This window comes from Engystomops pustulosus, chromosome 3 (genome assembly GCF_040894005.1).
Source record: "Engystomops pustulosus chromosome 3, aEngPut4.maternal, whole genome shotgun sequence".
NCBI classification, from domain to species: domain Eukaryota; kingdom Metazoa; phylum Chordata; class Amphibia; order Anura; family Leptodactylidae; genus Engystomops; species Engystomops pustulosus.
In genome coordinates this window covers 174,083,224-174,101,653 of record NC_092413.1, presented here as the reverse complement: position 1 = coordinate 174,101,653, position 18,430 = coordinate 174,083,224, and the positions used below count along the sequence as shown (strand labels likewise).

Genomic DNA, 18,430 nt, shown 5'->3' with positions numbered 1-18,430 from the left:
AGGACAAGTCATCCTGCAGATTACAAATACAGCTGTGTAAATAAAAATGAATAAAAAGTTATGAAGGTTGGACGTAAAAAATGTAAAACACAAAAACGGAAAAAGGCTTAAGTTAAGAGGATAAAGTCAATGGAGGGGAATTTATTAAGATTGGTGTGTTGAGTGGCAGTCAATTTACCTCCCACCGGAATACTGAATGCAACATTTACTAAGAGGTTTCTCAGCTTTTTATAAATCTGGAGTTGTGCTCCCTTGCAGGAATGAAATCTCCGCAGGATCAGACATGGATGTTTTCCTGTAGAGACGGTGGAAAATACGACCCCTCTTCCCACTTTGTCATTCCCACAAATGAACAAAGTGGTCTGCAGGTGAGAAAACCGTCTAAATGTTACATTCCTGGCCTTGTTCCAGGGTTTCCAAATTATTTCATGGCTTGTTTGAAAAGAATCTCCAATGGCAAATGGAAATATCCATATCTAGACAATAAATAAAACTTAATTCTTATATAATTATAAAAGGAATGGTTATAATTGCATGGTATCTAACGAGACCCCTATTTACCCTGACACCCCTTATTTGTTCGCTTTATGGCAATTGTGCCTTTGTGCATTGAAGCACAGTTATCTGGTTCAATTATACACCAGGTCAACTGTTGTTCGCCATGTCAACTGCATATGGATATTGTTGGATATGGATATTTTTTAAGCAATACATACTTATTAGAGCCGGGTGCTGGTCAGGTTCAGTATTGTAAATGTGGAAGATATAGATCAGTAATCAGTATACCAAGTATTGGCCGATCTGAGGCATGTGCTTGTGACATCACTGAAGGTCTTTTGCCAGAAAGTGTAGGACTTTCAAATGATATAGGGCAGCATGTTTGTAATTGGACAACCTAAAACATTTGATGAGTCACATGCTTGTGACATCACTCAAGGTCCTATTTTTGCACTCTTCTACTACTGACACTCCCAACATGCCTCTTGTCTCCTCTAGCTGTTCTATACAGTTTCCCATGGTTACCAGGAAGCATGGACAATGGAGATAAGCCTGGAGGGCAAAGTAAAACCTTTGCTAGCTGCTAAATACCTACAGATAGCTAATTAGAGTAAATTATGAAAATAGATCCGCATCTGTTCACAAAATTCCCGGAACAGGTTCCCCTTTCAGACCTCGAGCATGAGAATGTATTGAGGACTTCGGTGGAACACATTACGGGAATTGGACAGATTAACAGGAGTATTTACAGAGTATTTCTTCAACTTTTAATTTATTAAGAGACTGGTGAGACTGTTCCTTGGCTACATTTAAAAGGACTTTAAATAGAGTAGAGCACTAACACATCTGTTGCTGTTTTGTAAATTATTGAACTGCTTATTTTTGCTTAGTGCAGAGTTTTTATACTATACAGTTGTGCTTTAATTGATGTATAATTGCAATTAGAATCAATCATAGTAACCAAGTCTTCCCCCTTGCAAAGGGGAACCCAAATTACAAAATACAGTTTGCAGATATGCTGTATTCATTCGGTATGTACAAATGTGTGTTCAAAGTAATAACCTAGTTTACTACTGCTACCACGCTGTGAGGTTATGTTTTACAAATGACAAATTCAGTTCTGAACTATTTTCTAACTATATACTCTCACATCTTTATCTAACTCTTTCTCTTGCAATATGGTACAAGAAGAATAAAGCATTTAGTGATTGACTCTTCAGAAATCTTATTTCTTTGGTAATAGTGGATGTAGGCGTCTTTGTATTTTTGCAGAATTAACATGAATTGCAAGCATGGCCTTTTCTATAGACCAGGGGATAGGAATAAAGAGCACCTTCAGCGCTTCAGGTCTAGTGTATGGAACAAAAGGTGCTGTAAATGTGATGATATTGATAGATCATACTGAAAAGCATAATAGTTCCACTGTCCTTGTCTATACAAAAAATGAGCTAAAGGAAATAAGTGATGTCCAATACAGAGCGAAATACAATACAAATAGGCAAGAAGTTTATTTTCAGAATTGGAGATTGAGAGGAATTAAAGCAGAACTTAGCTCGATTGTTTCTACCGTTGTAAACTATTGCTATTTTTTGTGTCGCTTTTTGAGGCTGGATGTGAATGCTGGAGTATTTATAGTCATGCTGTGCATAAGTCTCAATTGTTCTGCTCCTCTTTTTGTCATTGATTGCAGCTAAGCAGAACTGATGCCTTAGTCAGGCCGACTGAAGGGTGATGATAAGACGCTGGAAATGGCGGAGAAATAGTTTTTATATCAGATGCCCAAACTTTATAAGGAGACAAAAATGTTAGATTGTGATCAAATGTAGCTGAAAATTCTGCATATTTTCTTCTTCCATCAGATTTGTTGTGAACAGTTGAAGAAATATTCACTATCCGCTAAAGTGCACTTACCTTTTACAGCAGAATTCAGGGTGTCCCCTAGTGTGAAGGATAGAATAGTTTTACCCTTTTGTTTTATATTCCGAAACATCTGTCACCAAAAAAATCTTTTTTTTTTAATTTTCCTTCCTCTCTTTTTAGATGCCTTCCATTCTAACTTCTTTCCTTTTTCCTTTCTAATTTCCATCTTACCTATTTATCAGTATAATGATTTCTCTTCAGTGAAATTCCATAGATATAAAGACTTTTTTCGAGTCAGATTGTCTCATTATAAACCTTAAACAAAATTTGCTGGAGGAGAAAACATATTAAAGGGATTGTATTAGTTTGAGGTCTGAATGTTGAGAGATCTTCATTAATTAATATGTTATGCAGATTTGCAGATTGTCTTACCAAGCATTTGGCCGCGATGTGTGGAGCATCTTCTTTTGCCCAGGTTCAACACCTATTTACAGTATTTTTCGGACTATAAAGTGCACCATCAATAAATGCCTGCTAAAACGTCAAGGTTTATATATAAGGCTCACCGGAGTATAAGGCGCACCTGATTATAAGGATGAATGACCAGCAGGTGGCAGACCTGTATACAGTTCAAGGCAGCTTTTGTCTGTAAGTGCGGTTCATATATAAGGCGCACTGGATTATATGGCACACTTTTGATTTCTGAGAAAATCAAAGGATTTTTTTATGCGCCTTATAGTCCGAAATATATGGTACTCCCATTGAAAGGTGCCTATATCCCCTTGGAAAACTTGCCAGAGGGTGCAGTAGATGTCTTAGCACCGTCTATTTTGCAGTGGCACAACGGCAAATAGTTAAAGTTACAAAGGAATATCAATAATATTCTTCTGGATTACAGATTTTCTAATGTCAACAATGCCAGAAACTTCACCTACAATGCCAAATGTTTCGCTAGGGAACATGGGATTATATGTTGCATAATAAATTTCAAATAGGCAGTTGAACCCCATTCAATTGGCACCAACACTAATTTGGATGAAAAAAAAATTGCTTTATTAAAACATTACTAAAATCACAGACAAATAAATATTTAATTAACAAGGAGCGTAGCTATAAAAACCTCCAGCTCCAACTAAAAATGTAACATAGAATTGATTATCAAATTAGACATCCACCCAGACCATAGGCTGTATGACCCTTCCCTTTGATAAGCACACAACATTAACAAAGGATATTTTTAAATGGTCTAGTCATTCTTTTGGTCTCTAGGCAGAGAGTTTACAGGTTTGTCTTTATCACAGGCAGATTTACATACTTGGAATATGATCTGCTATTGCAATGTCAGGTACTCGCTTTTTCGTACCTTTTCCCTGCTTTTTGTAGACTAGTTACATACAAGGAGGACTATTCCTGACATGCCTTTTTTAGTATATAATTAGATTGCCTCTGGAATAACATTTTTGAGCTGCTCTTCATTATTCGACCTCTAAAACCATCTGTAATTATAAAATGTTGATCCAGAAGAAGGTAAAAACTCTTGAGAATGTGATGCTCAGCTTTTCCTTACATGCAGAACAATATATTGTACTCAGTTGGTTACAATTTTTTCTGTTGCTGTAAGGTCACATTCACAAGAAGCTAGTCCACCTTGCTGGCCCCAAACAACTCAACAACTCAAGAGATCACCTCTTGTTTGCAGCCCATCTGTCATAGGTATGTGAGCGATTCCAATAGGAAATGGCTGCCCAAGCCACAAAGACAGGCCACAAATTATAGAGCAAGTCTTATCCTTTCCTTGTCTTTGCTGGATGCATCGGTTGTGAGCATTAACCAATGGAAGTAATGGGACTATGTGTAGCGTATGACCCTAAACAACGGACGTGTTAATCTCTCCTCCTCCATGACTTTTTGCCAAATTTACCATTCACCTAAAAGTTGATTTTCTGGATGATGCCACCACCATGGGCCATGAAAGGAACAAAAGCTAGAAGGTGTTACACTGCTTGACAGTCTTCTTGTAGTTGTTGATTAGGCAAATTGCTGATGACAGGTTCCCTTTACAGATGAGTTTATTGTTCTCACTCCACTTGGCAAACCTGTTGAAGACCTCCCTATAGAGTTTGTCCTTCGTGTCCATAAAACAACCAACAATAATCATATCAAATTGTTGAGGCTTTGGCAGAAAAGTGTTTACAATGTGTGAACACCTAAGAGAAGTCATCCTTTTTTTTTCGATAAGTGAGTTGTAGTTGGATGTAATCTATAATATGGATAAGATACATTATTTTAATATTAGCAAGGTGGCTCCAAATCCCAAATTTGTGCTATTTGGGTAATAGAAGCTACTGTGAGTTAAAGATGTTTAATAGACCGTTTAGTAAGCAATGGGCATGAATTAGGACTTGTCTATGAATAATTCATTAGTATATGAGAAGCAGCTGAGTAATAATTATACGGATGGTATTGTGAAATGGGGACACTGTTATCTGGAGCTGTCAAGATAGGGCAGACCCCAACAAGTGAAATGGTGTGTATACAAGCATACAGTATGTTTGTGCATTTCAACACAATGGGGCAGATTTACTTACCCGGCCCATTCGCGATCCAGCGGCGCGTTCTCTGCGGTGGATTCGGGTCTTCCGGCGATTCACTAAGGCAGTTCCTCCGACGTCCACCAGGTGTCGCTGCTGCGCTGAAATCCGCCGAGGCCCGCTGGAGTTCACGATCCTATACTTGGTGAAGGTAAGCGCATGTCCCGCGACACTTTTTTTTAAAAAATGCGGCGGTTTCTCCGAATCCGTCGGGTTTTCGTTTGGCCAAGCCCCCCGATTTCCGTTGCGTGCATGCCGGCGCTGATGCGCCACATTCCGATCGCGTATGCCAAAAACCCGGGGCAATACAGGGAAAATCGGGGCAAATCGGAAATATTCGGGTAACACGTCGGGAAAACGCGAATCGGCCCCTAAGTAAATGACCCCCACTGTCCACTAAGCTTATCAGACATAAGAGCAGCCACTAGACAATTGTTGGAATATTCTAGACTAGATAACGGTGGAGTTTTGCTCTTAAAGGGGTTGTCCAGGATTTAGAAAAAAATTCCAAAATCTTACATTTCCACACCTTACCCTACTTCGTGCTAGTATTGCAGCTTAGCTGTATAGAAATGAATGGAACTAAGTTTCAATACCATGGACTAGCCATGGTCAGATGTGGAGTTGTTTTAAAAATAAAAAACACAAGATAATCTCTTTAATTGCTAAAATAAGTAGCTGTGGATGTGTAACAGCTTATTTTTCTACGGAAATAATGTACACATAGGAAGACAAGGATTTCCCTTGTACAGTACATGCTGACTTTAGCGTTATGTATAACTAGCAGAAGGTGACAAGTCTTTCTTTATAAATTCATCTTATTACATTTACTTATGTATTATGCTATATACTGACATTGGTAGATCAGATATGTCTGTGCCCAGGGCCGGCTCCAGGTTTTAGTAGGCCCCTGGGTGATAGAGCCTCAGTGGGCCCCTTAACAGTGAACTTATGTAGCGACATTAAAAAACTTTAATTTAAAATACCAAAACACATACGCACAGCTATACAGCATATATACACACACATCCAGTATATACAGGATACACACAGATCTACAGCATATATACACACGCATGCAGTATATACAACACATACGCACAGATATGCAGCATAAATACACACACATCCAGTATATAGAGCACATACACACACATACAGTATATACAGCATATATACACACACCCAGTATATACAGCACATACATACAGATATACAGCATATATACACACACCCAGTATATACAGCACATACACACAGATATACAGCATATACACACACATCCAGTATATACAGCACGAACACACAGATATACAGCATATATACACACACCCAGTATATACAGCACATACATACAGATATACAGCATATATACACACACATCCAGAATATACAGCACGAACACACAGATATACAGCATATACACACACATCCAGTATACATACCTCCCAACTTTTGGACGAGAGAAAGAGGGACAAAAGCCCCTCCCCCTTTTTCTAAACCACACCCATTGTCCCACCCAACCTTGACAGTCCCCACATTTTACAGTGCCCCTTACTTTGGCCACCCCAACCCCATGGACCCGTATAATGACCCCTAATGCAAATCTGCAACATATAAAACCCCTTTTTTAATTTTATCCTCCCTTTACATTTCGTTTTCCACTTTTTTTTTATTTATCTCCCCAAACGTATACATAATATTATCTGTACCCCTACCCCCACCCCTTCTAACATGGTGTGGTCCCTGTTCTCTATCCTCCTCATAATGTGGCCTCCTGTTCTCCAGCCTTCTCCTTCAGCATCCTCCTGTCCTCCAGCCTCCACCTGTCCTTCAGCCTCCTCCTCCTGTCCTCCAGCATCCTCCTCCTGTCCCCCAGCCTCCTCAAGCATCCTCCTGTCCTCCAGCCTCCTCAAGCATCCTCCTGTCCTCCAGCCTCCTACTCCTGTCCTCCAGCCTTCTCCTCCTGTCCTCCAGCCTTCACCTGTCCCCCAGCAGCCTCCACCTGTCCCCCAGCCTCCTCCTTTTGTCCTCCTGCAGCCTCCTCTTCCTTTCCTCCTGTGCCAAAGCCCCTCCCTGTCCTGCTCCTTTGCCCCAGCCCCCATGTAGCTTCCAGCACCCCCCTTGTCCTCTTCCTGCGCCCCAGCCCCCCCTGTCCTCCTCCTGTGCCCCAGCCGCCCCTGTCCTCTATCCTCCTCCTGGATTCTCTCCCTGTGGCCCCCTGTCCTCTCAGGTTCTTACCTGCAGTAATTCCATCTTCTCCCCTGGAGTCCGACTGACTTGCGGAGGGGGCGTTGCCAGCCAGGGGCGGAGCTCGCTCCTCACATGATTGGTGCAGACATCATGTGAGGAGGTAGCAGGGGCAGGTCCCCTATGGGATCTTGAGGAGGCGGGACAAAGTGGAAAAAGTGGATGGGGCCCGGGACATACTTCCAGCCCCCCGTGGCAGCGTGACAGAGCCCAAAAACCGGGACTGTCATGCTGAAAGCGGGATGGTTGGGAGGTATGAGTATATACAGCACATACGCACAGATATACAGCATATATACACACATCCAGTATATACAACACATGCAAACAGATACACAGCATAAATACACCATGTACTGCATATATACACACACATCCAGTATATACAGCATACACACAGCTATGCAGCATATATACACACACATCCAGTATATACACAACACATACGCACAGATATACAGCATATATGCACACACATCCAAGATATACAGCACATACACACAGATATACAGCATATGTACACACTCATCCAGTATATACAGCACATACACACAGATATACAGCATATATACACCATACACAGGATATATATACACACACATCCAGCATATACAGCATACACACAGATATACAGCATATATACAAACACATCCTCTATATACAGCATACATACACACACATATACATGCATTTACATATGTAGCAATCATACTCACCCCAGCTGGATGTCACTCGGTCGGGACTTGGTGGCAGGTGAAGTGGACCGCGTAGGAGAGGGCGGCCGGGTCAGACGGAAGGCGTGTGGGCCACAGGTAAAGCGGGCGGGCCGGGGAGCGCAAGGCAGGCCACAGGTGAAGCAGGTGGGCCGGGGAGCGCAGAGCGGGCCGGGGAGTGGAGGGCTGTGCAGGGCGGGGCAGCAACATATGAGGTGGGTAGGGCATGGCGGGGCTGCTAAGGTCCTTCAGTAGCAGTCAGGGGAGGTAAAGGGACGGGCCAGGAGTGGGATGCCCCCGGGCCCTTCCCACTACCTCTCCACTCACCTCATATGCGACCTGCAATCAGCGGCGAACCTGGGCCCTGTAATACAGCGCACCATCGTTGTGGTGGGCCACTTTGGAGCTCTGAGGCCCCGGTACTTGCCCGGGTAAACCAGGTGCTGACGCCAGGCCTGTCTGTGCCTCTGTCCTACCCATTTGTCTAGAACAATTTATCCCATTTACACTGTGATGTAAATTTTAGTTTTAATGACAATTAACCAGCTTTGCTCTAGAAGTCAAGCTATACAATTAAAGATGTGTATAATGACAATAAAAAAGACAAATTGTGCATCCATCCAATTCATCGTATTATTCTACAGTGCTAAGTAAACCAAATGTTAGTGAAGGGCGGCACTGTGAATTATAGGATTAAAATCCAATGTGGGTGCTGGCTTAAAGGGGTTCGACTTGATAGCCCCAAAGTATCCAATAAGTCAAGCAAGTGAGCAGCACTCCGTTTTGTTGAATGATTTATTCACAGGTGGAAAATGCAATGTTTCAGCTAATTTTATGTAGCCATTGCTTGAGAATGGCTACATTGAGTTAGCTGAAACATTGCATTTTCCACCTGTGAATAAATCATTTAACGAAACGGAGTGCTGCTCACTTGCTTGACCTACAGTGCTAAGTATGGCGCAGTAAAAACCACCATGTTTTCTATTACTGATCACTAACCCACTTAAACACTTCATCCTCTACTCCCAATATACCCATCTCATATACTAGCCTCTAATGCCGTTAAGTATTATGAAGACCAAGTGATGTGACATTCTAAAACTCACTATGGTCCACTCTAGAACTTACCACCTACTCGAAAGAAAATCAGATTAGTCTGACCAATTCTTTATAAGGGCTACACTTTCATCATAATTGTTATAGAGGTGCGCGTCGACATATAAATTACCTTTTCATGCTGAGCTCAAGAATCCTGAAGCATCTCTTCATGGCAAACATTGATCTTTTCCCTTATAATAGGAAATAAGTTGTGAGAGTTCTTCTTATCTTAAAAATAATCTGTCGTTAGGCACATATATTTTCTCATAGACTTTTTAATATTAATTACTGTCTGCTTTTATAACAAACATGACTGCTTCTACTAACTTTAAAAAGTATATAAAATACACTTGTTTCCCTGCCAGCAAACTGCATTGAGTTACAAGGGTTTTTTCAAGTCCCTGTGTCATCATCATTATCTCCTCTCTGTTACATCTTCCTTTCTCCACCCTCCGCCTCCTTCATGCAGATGTTAGTTGAGGAGGAGGCTTAAGTAGATAATACTAATGAAGACACTGGGACCCAGATGCCAGACAGTGATGTTAATTCTAAAAGCAAATTTGGAAACTGTACTAAAATATCCATGGGAACTATCATTTGGTGAAAATGTGAAATCCTGATGGCAAGTTCTCTTTAAATTTTCTGCATTTGCCTTTGAAGAGTAGCAACTTGTGACAGCCTATAAATCCTACAGCCGTGGAGATTATTTTAAATATGCAAGTCTATGGGAGCCTTAAAATGAATCTCATAGAGAAAGTATATTTTTGTCTTCAGTATAGAGACTGTAGGATTTAGGCAGTCACAATGTGTATTGTGGTCTGTCTAGTTGATAATTGATGAAGGGGAGAATTGGTAAGAAGAATCCCTACTCCACTATGTACCTCTTAAAGAGAAGTAAAGATAAAACTGTAAACTGGGACCATTTTTGGACACTTTTCCAACTCATCCGACAGAGGGGGAATGACCTTCTGAAAGAAGCTGTGGTTTTGGAGAAAGTGGGTATGGTCATATAAAAATTCTTGCGTGCACCAAAAAATTGAGAAAGGTGCACCAAAATGTGGCGTGCAGTTTAGACCTGCTAAAGCAGGTCTAAAAGTAGAACTAGACAGTCTCAGATTAATTATCACAATGATTACTCTGGCACAGCAATAGACTAGTGTTGTCCAGCTCTGCCCTGTCAGAGTCTGAGACACATTAATGAATTACCCCCATTGTACTGTTGGTGCATTTGAGTTTTATGGTTAGTGGTGTTATTGCTGTATATGCCTGGTGTGTGAAATCCACATTGTATTTTTATTTTGGAAGTTTGAAATATCCTTATTCTATATTACCATCATAGAAAGTATAGAAATGTTCATAATATATATGCATATGCATTATATTTCCTTTAAGTAACTTATCTGGGATCTCCATAATTAATTATCGCCTGGTCTGGAGTCTGAATTATCATCAGTTGTCTGTTCTAGACATCATTTGACTGCAGTATTTGTTCAGTATTTCTGGGTTATATTTTTATAGCTGAGGAGTGTTTTGTGCTGCACTGTGGAAAGCTGGTGCTTCCAGGGTTGTGTTCACTAGTGCTGCCCCTTGAAGCAGAATAGCATGAAAGTGCATCCTTTATACCAGCGATGGCAAACCTTTTAGAGACCGAGTGCCCAAACTACAATGAAGACCCACTTATTTATCGCAAAGTGCCAACATAGAAATTTAATTTGTGATTTATTCTCCCTTCTTTGTCACAGTTTTGATTGATAGCAGCACCCTGAGGACACCAATAAAGCAGAAAATAGGAGAAATTTGGATGATCATTGTAGTTTCCCTCCAAGGTCCCATAAACAGGAAGAATGCTCAGGGCCGGAGTAGGAGCTACAATGATAATCCAGATCTGTCCACACCTTCCCACTGATCCAGTAGTCCCAAGTAGAACTGTCATTTTAAAATAGCTTTGTGCAGAGCAAGTCCTAGGCTGTCTGGGACTGCAGGAAGATACCTGGAGTCATCTCTGGTGATGGCCTGAGTGCCCACAGAAAGGGCTCCGAGTGCCACCTCTGGTACGCCACCACTGCTTTATACCAACAAAAATTTTGCACCCCTGCTGTATTTAGATCCCCGCAGGTAACAGACTAAGAAAGGAGATCATAAAACAAAATATGATGTAAAAAAAAAAAACAACAATTCACCAATTCAAGTGTGTCCTGCTTGAAGAGGAAATTCTTCACTGGACATTCCGGTATTGGAAGTCTTGTTCATAAAATGGTTACAAAAAGATCCCAAAGTGGACCCACACATGGTTGATCCTTTGAATGTATTGCTTTCAATGCAGAGTTGACTTTGTATGTTGGTTGGTTTTTGTTGTTTTTGTATTCATCTATTGTGGCAATGACATTGTAGGTAGACAATGGACCCATCTGACGTGCCATTGCTATTTTAGTTGCTCTTAAGGTAGCAGAACTGATGTAATATGTTCTATCGAGTACATGACTATGAAGAATACTCTTCTGAATGTAGTTATTATTTTTATCACCTGTCTTTGTATGAGCTTAGCCATAGTTCATGAAGTTGGGACTGATAGTATGGAGAGCTATTTTCTCACTTTATTCATGCATCATAGGTGATGGGGTTTTCCAAGCTGTCCTTCTTTCCGCAGATGGAATACTCATATGATTTCATCCCTATAGCAACCACAGCTGCACCAGGCAACCAAGGCCCGGGTGATTTCCATACAACATGTGAGGTCACTGGAGCTTGCAAGAACCTCCCTGCACTAGCTTGTATTCTCTATCCAATACATCTTCCCGTTTATCACTCACATAATAAAATATTAGTGAAGTTAATCCTATATTTTGCATGAAGCACCTAAGTGCGCTGCCTGGGATTTCCAAATACAAATGATTAAATGTCAAACACTGCAGAAACGCAGAGGAATAGTGATAAAGGGATATATATTGCTTGGAGGTGATCATATAAAATATATCTGTTTAATTGAAACACATAGGGGGTCATTTATCTTAGAATTTTCTCCTTTTTTTCTTTTCTTTTTGCAACTTTTTTGTGCACATTTCATATATTTGCCCCTAAATTTGAGACTTTTCCACTTGCCTAGCAAAACTTGGCACGCAAGAATTTTTCAGTGTTGCGTCTGATATTTAAAATCAAGATGTGAACATATGAAAATGTTGCAATTTTCGCACAAATTGAGTTTAAAAAGTCACAAATAAACTCCAGTCCTGACCAGTCGTAGGAAAAACTTTAGAAGAAGTTAAAATAGAGTTTGAGACATTTGTGAGACTTATCGGTACAGCTGCCTGATATATCAACCTCTAAGATAAATCAAACACATCCAAAAGTAAAAACAAAACAATAAAAGACAGGCACAAATGTCCCGACTAAAGAAAAATAACCCCCATATTATTGTATATGACTCTATTATGAAAACATCTGTAGCCATTTATTTCACTCCTGTCTAAACAATTGTTTAAAATTACATTTTATCTCACAATGAGACAAGTTTGAGCATTTTGAGGGCCATCTATTTTGACTTCATCGGGGAGCGGCGATCTGTTGCCATGAAAGCCTCGGGTCTTCCAGAGACCCGAGACTGTCTCGTTTTAACCCATTCATTACAATATAAAAATAAATAAACTGTAAAAATAAACACATTAGGTATCTCCGTGTCCATAAATGCCCGATCTATCAAAATATAGATGTTTTTTCCACCATTTTCACTGCATTTGGATTTTTTTCCTGCTTCCCAGTACATGGCAAGGAATATTAAATACCATCACCATGAAGTACAAATTGTTACGCAGAAAGCAAGCCCAAACACAGCTCTCTATATGTAAAAATGAAAAAGTTATAGATTTTTGAAGGTGAGGAGTGAACAATGGAAATGAAAAAAACAAAAAAGAGCCTGTTCGTGAAGGTGTTAAGATTAAATCTCATTGCCACAGACCCTTATCCATGCGGATTGCTTTACAAACATTTGTGAAAGAATAAGACATCCCGAAATCTCATCTGCTTCCGGAATAGGATAGTAATAGGATTAATGCAACAAGTCAGTTTGTGAAATTGTGTTCCTCCTACATAATCGACGCACAGATCTTGGGTTCATTCCAAAAGTGATGGGATTGATGCCCATAACCGTCTGACCTCACAAATGCTCTTCTGGATAATCGGGCTATAGTTCTTACTGATAAGCTGCAAAATCTAAAAAAAAAAGCCTTCCCAGACAGTGGCTGCAGGCGGCTGGTTGATAGCTCCACGTTTTGCTTGATGTCATACTTTGTCCATAAGGTGGCCTTTTATGAAAGTACCTGGTCTGCATTTACCTCTAGACTTCTCAATGACCCCCCAAAAACACTGCCATTAAAAACTCATGGATAAAGAAAACCTTGGAGATAGTTAATGAGTAGCATTTACTCCTGCACTTTGATATCTCAATAGTTTCCTCTTATAAATGTTAACCCATAGGAATCATTTAATTATGGTCCAATAAATGAATATGATATATAAAGCAGAGCATATGGGGCTGGATACTGTTCTGTCGTCACTTCTATGTCATCAAATTGTCATCAGGTTTTGAGACAGTTTACCTTATAATCTCCACACAGCAAATATGTTTTCCTGAGAAACCTCTCTAGTGCCATGGAGAAGAACATTTTAATTAAAAACTACCTGACTCATTGCCACAGTTGCAGCTGGGCATGAAGGAGGTTTACATAACATCCAAGTCATAGGGGCACATGTATCAAACTTTTGGCTTTCTTTTTTCTTTTATTTTTGAGACTTTTTTTATAGTGCTTGTGCTCATTTACAACTTTTTGGGAACCTAGAACAGTCTTCTTTCACAGTTCGTAATTGTGTAGTTTTGTGCAGTGTTCACTGAGTTATTATCTAAAATCCTTTTTTTACAAAAAAAGTAGCAAATTTTGGTACAAATCTACGGCTGCCCCTGACCAATGTGTAGAAAATAGCTTTGAACTGATTGCGACTTTTGGAGACTTTTTGAGACTTTGTCGAATTTCACTGAAGACCAAACGCCATTAAGGAAAACCACTAAGATGCATCCCACCAGCATAAAAGCCAAGAAAAGTCCAAAAAAATAGACTGACAAAGCCGGACTGATGATACATGCCCCATAGAGTTCCATCTCCCTTCTCCTTATGTACTCCCTGGACACGCATAGCAGAGGTTTCCTCCACAGCTCCGGACATGCACATTGAGCACATTGGAGTCTACACTTTGCCTTTGTTATCTGTATGTGCACATCCAGTGGCGCAAGGAAATCTCTGTAATGCACAAATTCATGAAATGTGAAACCTGCTGGCGACTACACCAGGACAAAGTAGGAGGGTGAGTGGAGAAGATTTACTTTGTCAAATGTGGCAGAATTCTCAATAAACAATGACATGATGTATTTGTAGACAATGGGGAGAATTAATTAGAATGTCAGTCTTAAGGTCCCCCTCGCTTGCGGTTGGGTGCATAAATTAACTGTTAAGGAATATGGGCACAAACTCTGCCAGTTCGGCCCTAGAGGCCAGATTGGAACTGGCAAAGTTTTTTGTTCTAATCTCGGCTAGAACTCCAGATGAGACTATAGTAAATATTACACCCCAGACCCTCCCATCCCGTTCTACAGTTCAACAGACTCAAAGTCGTAGAAGACAGAAAACTGTCGGGGAAGGGGAGGTTCATATGGTTTGTCAACCATAAAACTGGCAAAGAAGCCAAAATGAATCTCCCCCATTGTGTAGAAAAAACTGGTACAATGTAAGTCATCCAATAGGTAGTGTAAAGTTACATTTTGACTTTGAACGACAACTGAAAAAAATGTCTAATAATTTATTATGGTCTAGGTTTTATTAAAAAAATATGTAAGAAAAATATGTGTTTTTTCATGATTGATTCATTTTGATTATTACACATCATTTTACATTATCGTTATAAAAATATAAGTAGAGTGTTTTCCTGGTGTTATTGAGGTGGACCACACATTGCTGATGTGTCACATGAACCAAAACATATCTTTAGGCTGCCTTCACACTAAGGTATTCTACGCCCGGGCCAGTAGAGGTGGAAGGGTGACCACTGCTGGAGAGGTGGAGAGGTGAGTGCTCCTCACCCCTCCCCTCTCCATAGGAAGCTATACTGCCAGGCCATTTCTACGTCAAAAGATTTTTCTTCCGGCTATGGCACAGTATTGTGTCACTTGTGTGATCTCATCCTACTATTCTGTGCACAATGTTGCTGTTGTTAGTGATATATTCCTCTACAGCGGCAATCTTGGACCAAGAGAACCAAACAGTGGCCATTTTGGATCAAGCGTCCATTTTAGAATTAGCCAGGGGTCATGCCAGGGGTCAAGCACTGTCCAGCTAATGTCATGATTCAATCTTCATTTTTATGTAACCTGCTTGCTCGCATGCCAGCTTCTAGCTTCTCCCTGATATTTAATGAGAGGCAAGTCTGTCCTTCACTCTTGTCCTATATTTTTGCTCTAGCACCTGCTATCTTATTTTTGGCTTGGCTGAGTCTTCTTCTCAGGGCAATTAGTATAAACAAGGCATCCGATAAGAAATAGTTTATGATTTATTAACCTTTTCGGAGAATGTCCTGGTAAAATTCATTATGGCCTATAGCATTGCAGTATTCTATCTTCTGTTCACGCCCCTTTGATGATGATGTTCCGTGTGATATATGCAACTGGGCACTAATAAACTGGAGGGAGATTCTACATTTACTAAGAGACTGATGTGTCTTGGGTTTGTGCTCTCGTCCCGGTACCAAGCAGCCATGAAAGAGTTAATTTGAAAGTCACCTTTAAAATGGGGTTGCAGGGGGTGAGGGGTTGAGCGCCAGAAAAAAATCTCTAACACTGTACATACGGCAAAAATTCCACCGCCATATTTGTCATGTGTCCTAAGTTATCTAAGAACAATGACCGTGTGTTGCTGCTCCTGACCTATGAGTGTGAGGGCTAATAAGTTTCATATTCTATGTTCTAAATTTAACATACATGTAGTTATTTCAATTTGATGCATAAGATGCTTTTGTTTATACATGTCAAATTTTTCATGTAAATTGGGTTGATCTTATATAAACAAGAGTAAAACCATTCCTGAGAAAATACCATTCTATGCATTAGCCAGTGACATTGGCAGCCTATGGTCTGTCTAACATGACACATGAGCAGAGAAGAAATGGCATGCAGCAAATTTTATCGTACCAATAAACAATGAATGATTGCAGACAAAGAAGAGGTAGTTGACAGTAAAATTTAGCCTTGGGCCTAACAGACTTTTATCGCTGAAGCAGAACAATAAATTAAGTGCATCATTTACAGTAAGCTGCCGCTATCACATGGACTTGGCTTCACTGCTAAACTACTGTGTTAGTAAATATAGTATTTCTAGGTACTAGTGAATAACTCAACAAAGGAAACCATTTAACAATTTACAGATCTCATAAATAAATTTGCCGCCGCACTCTATGTTTCAGGGGAACCTAGGGTGTATAAATTATATATCGGTAGACAGTTTATAAATTTTATTTTTAGGGCAATTAATTTAGCTTTTACATAATCAGATGTTTATTATTATATATGATATTGATAATATTATATTGTTAATAGTATTATAATACTATGTTTAGTTAAATAGAATATTAAATATGCAATGTAATTATTTATAAACGCTGTATAAAATGTTAATGAAGATCATTTTGGTATACATAATTTACAATATTACAGTTTACATAGAATAATGGGGCAGATCTACTTACCAGTCCCTGCACAATCCCCGAGGTGCATTCCCCGCCGAGAATGCACACTTGTGCGATTCACTAGGAGCGTGCACCCGATATCCTGCATTTGTCTCCTCCCCGATCAGGTCTGCTGGAGTTCACCTTCTTCCTGGTGTATGTAAGTGCTTGGCTTGCAACACAATTTAAATGGTAAATCTCCCGGTTGGTCCGAATCTGTCGGATCGTCTGACGGCATCTGCAATGTATTCTTCACACATATTGTTCTTCATATACTATTGTGAAGAACACTGTTCGGCGCGCGTGTCTTCGGATAAGTTAGCAGATGTACGGAAACATCTGCAATGTGTTCTTCAGTGTTCTTTCAATGTGTTCTTTCAGTGAAAACATCTGAAAACATCTGCAACGTGTTCTTCAGTGTTCTTCTTTCAATTGTTCTTTCAGTGAAAAATGCTTGAGTCTCCCATTGACTTCAATGGGGTTCGTTATTCAAGACGAGCACTCGAGCATCGGGAAAAGTTTGTCTCGAATAACGAGCACTCGAGCATTTTAGTGCTTGCTCATCTCTAGTTTTAATGATGATATGTCAACATGGCATGTGACTGCAGGAGCAAAAGTAAACTCCCTGTACTGTGACATCACTGTGTGTATTATCCTTTACTGATATATCAGTATTACAGGTGTAATCTCCCTGTATTTAGACATCACTGTGTGTATTATCCTTTACTGATACATCAGTATTACAGGTGTAACCTCCCTGTATTTAGACATCACATTACCCCTGTACAGTGACATCACTGTGTGTATTATCCTTTACTGATACATCAGTATTACAGGTGTAACCTCCCTGTATTTAGACATCACATTACCCCTGTACAGTGACATCACTGTGTATATTATCCCAGTGCTGTGACATCACTGTGTATATAATCCCAGTACATTGACTTCACTATGTGTAATACCCCTGTACTATGACATTACTGTGCATATTATCCCATTACTTTGATATCACTATGTGTAAAATCTATGTCCTGTGACATCATTATGTGTATTAGTTCTGTACTGTGACATTATGGTGTGTATTACCTCTGTAATTTGACATTGCTATGTGTATTTTTCTGTACTGTGACATCACTGAGTGTATTTTTCCTTTACTGTGACATTACTATGTTTTAGAGGAGGCCTATTTGCTATTGGGTTCCATGTTTTATGTTTCATCCCTGCCGGGGGTTACGTTATTTTTAGGCGGTAAGTATAGGTTCACTTGCTTTTAAATTAATATTAGTTATTATATAATTAGACTTATCTGGAATTGAATTTGGGGCTAATAGAATGAAGTGAGTAAAATACATAAAATCCACTCTAATAACATTGCTTATCCTGCAAATTTACTTTGAATGATACTCTGATACTTTCCTGCTCTACTTTCTAACTCCCTACGTTACCATCAGAGAGTGAAGTGATGAACATCAAGTCTTTCCTCTGTTTGATTTGAACTGCTAGTGACTCTGGGAGCCCATGATCTACAACCTTTTGAACTCAGCAGGACGTTGCTCCTATACAAGTACTGCAGGCTTTTCTATAGGGTTTACTTCTAACATTTAACCCTTATTCTACGCATTCAATTCACCATGACCTGGTAATTCTAGATAAATGAAC

General features: G+C 39.9%; 1 long non-coding RNA gene across 1 annotated transcript; it reads right to left on the bottom strand.

Moving 5' to 3' along the window:
- Positions 1-2,594: 2,594 nt before the first annotated feature.
- On the bottom strand, positions 2,595-11,676 carry LOC140120622 (uncharacterized). The gene is made up of 3 exons (XR_011853914.1): positions 11,604-11,676; positions 9,141-9,201; positions 2,595-2,688 (listed from the first exon to the last, which is right to left on the bottom strand). It is a non-coding gene; the product is annotated as an uncharacterized lncRNA (long non-coding RNA).
- Between the last annotated feature and the right edge of the window lie 6,754 nt (positions 11,677-18,430).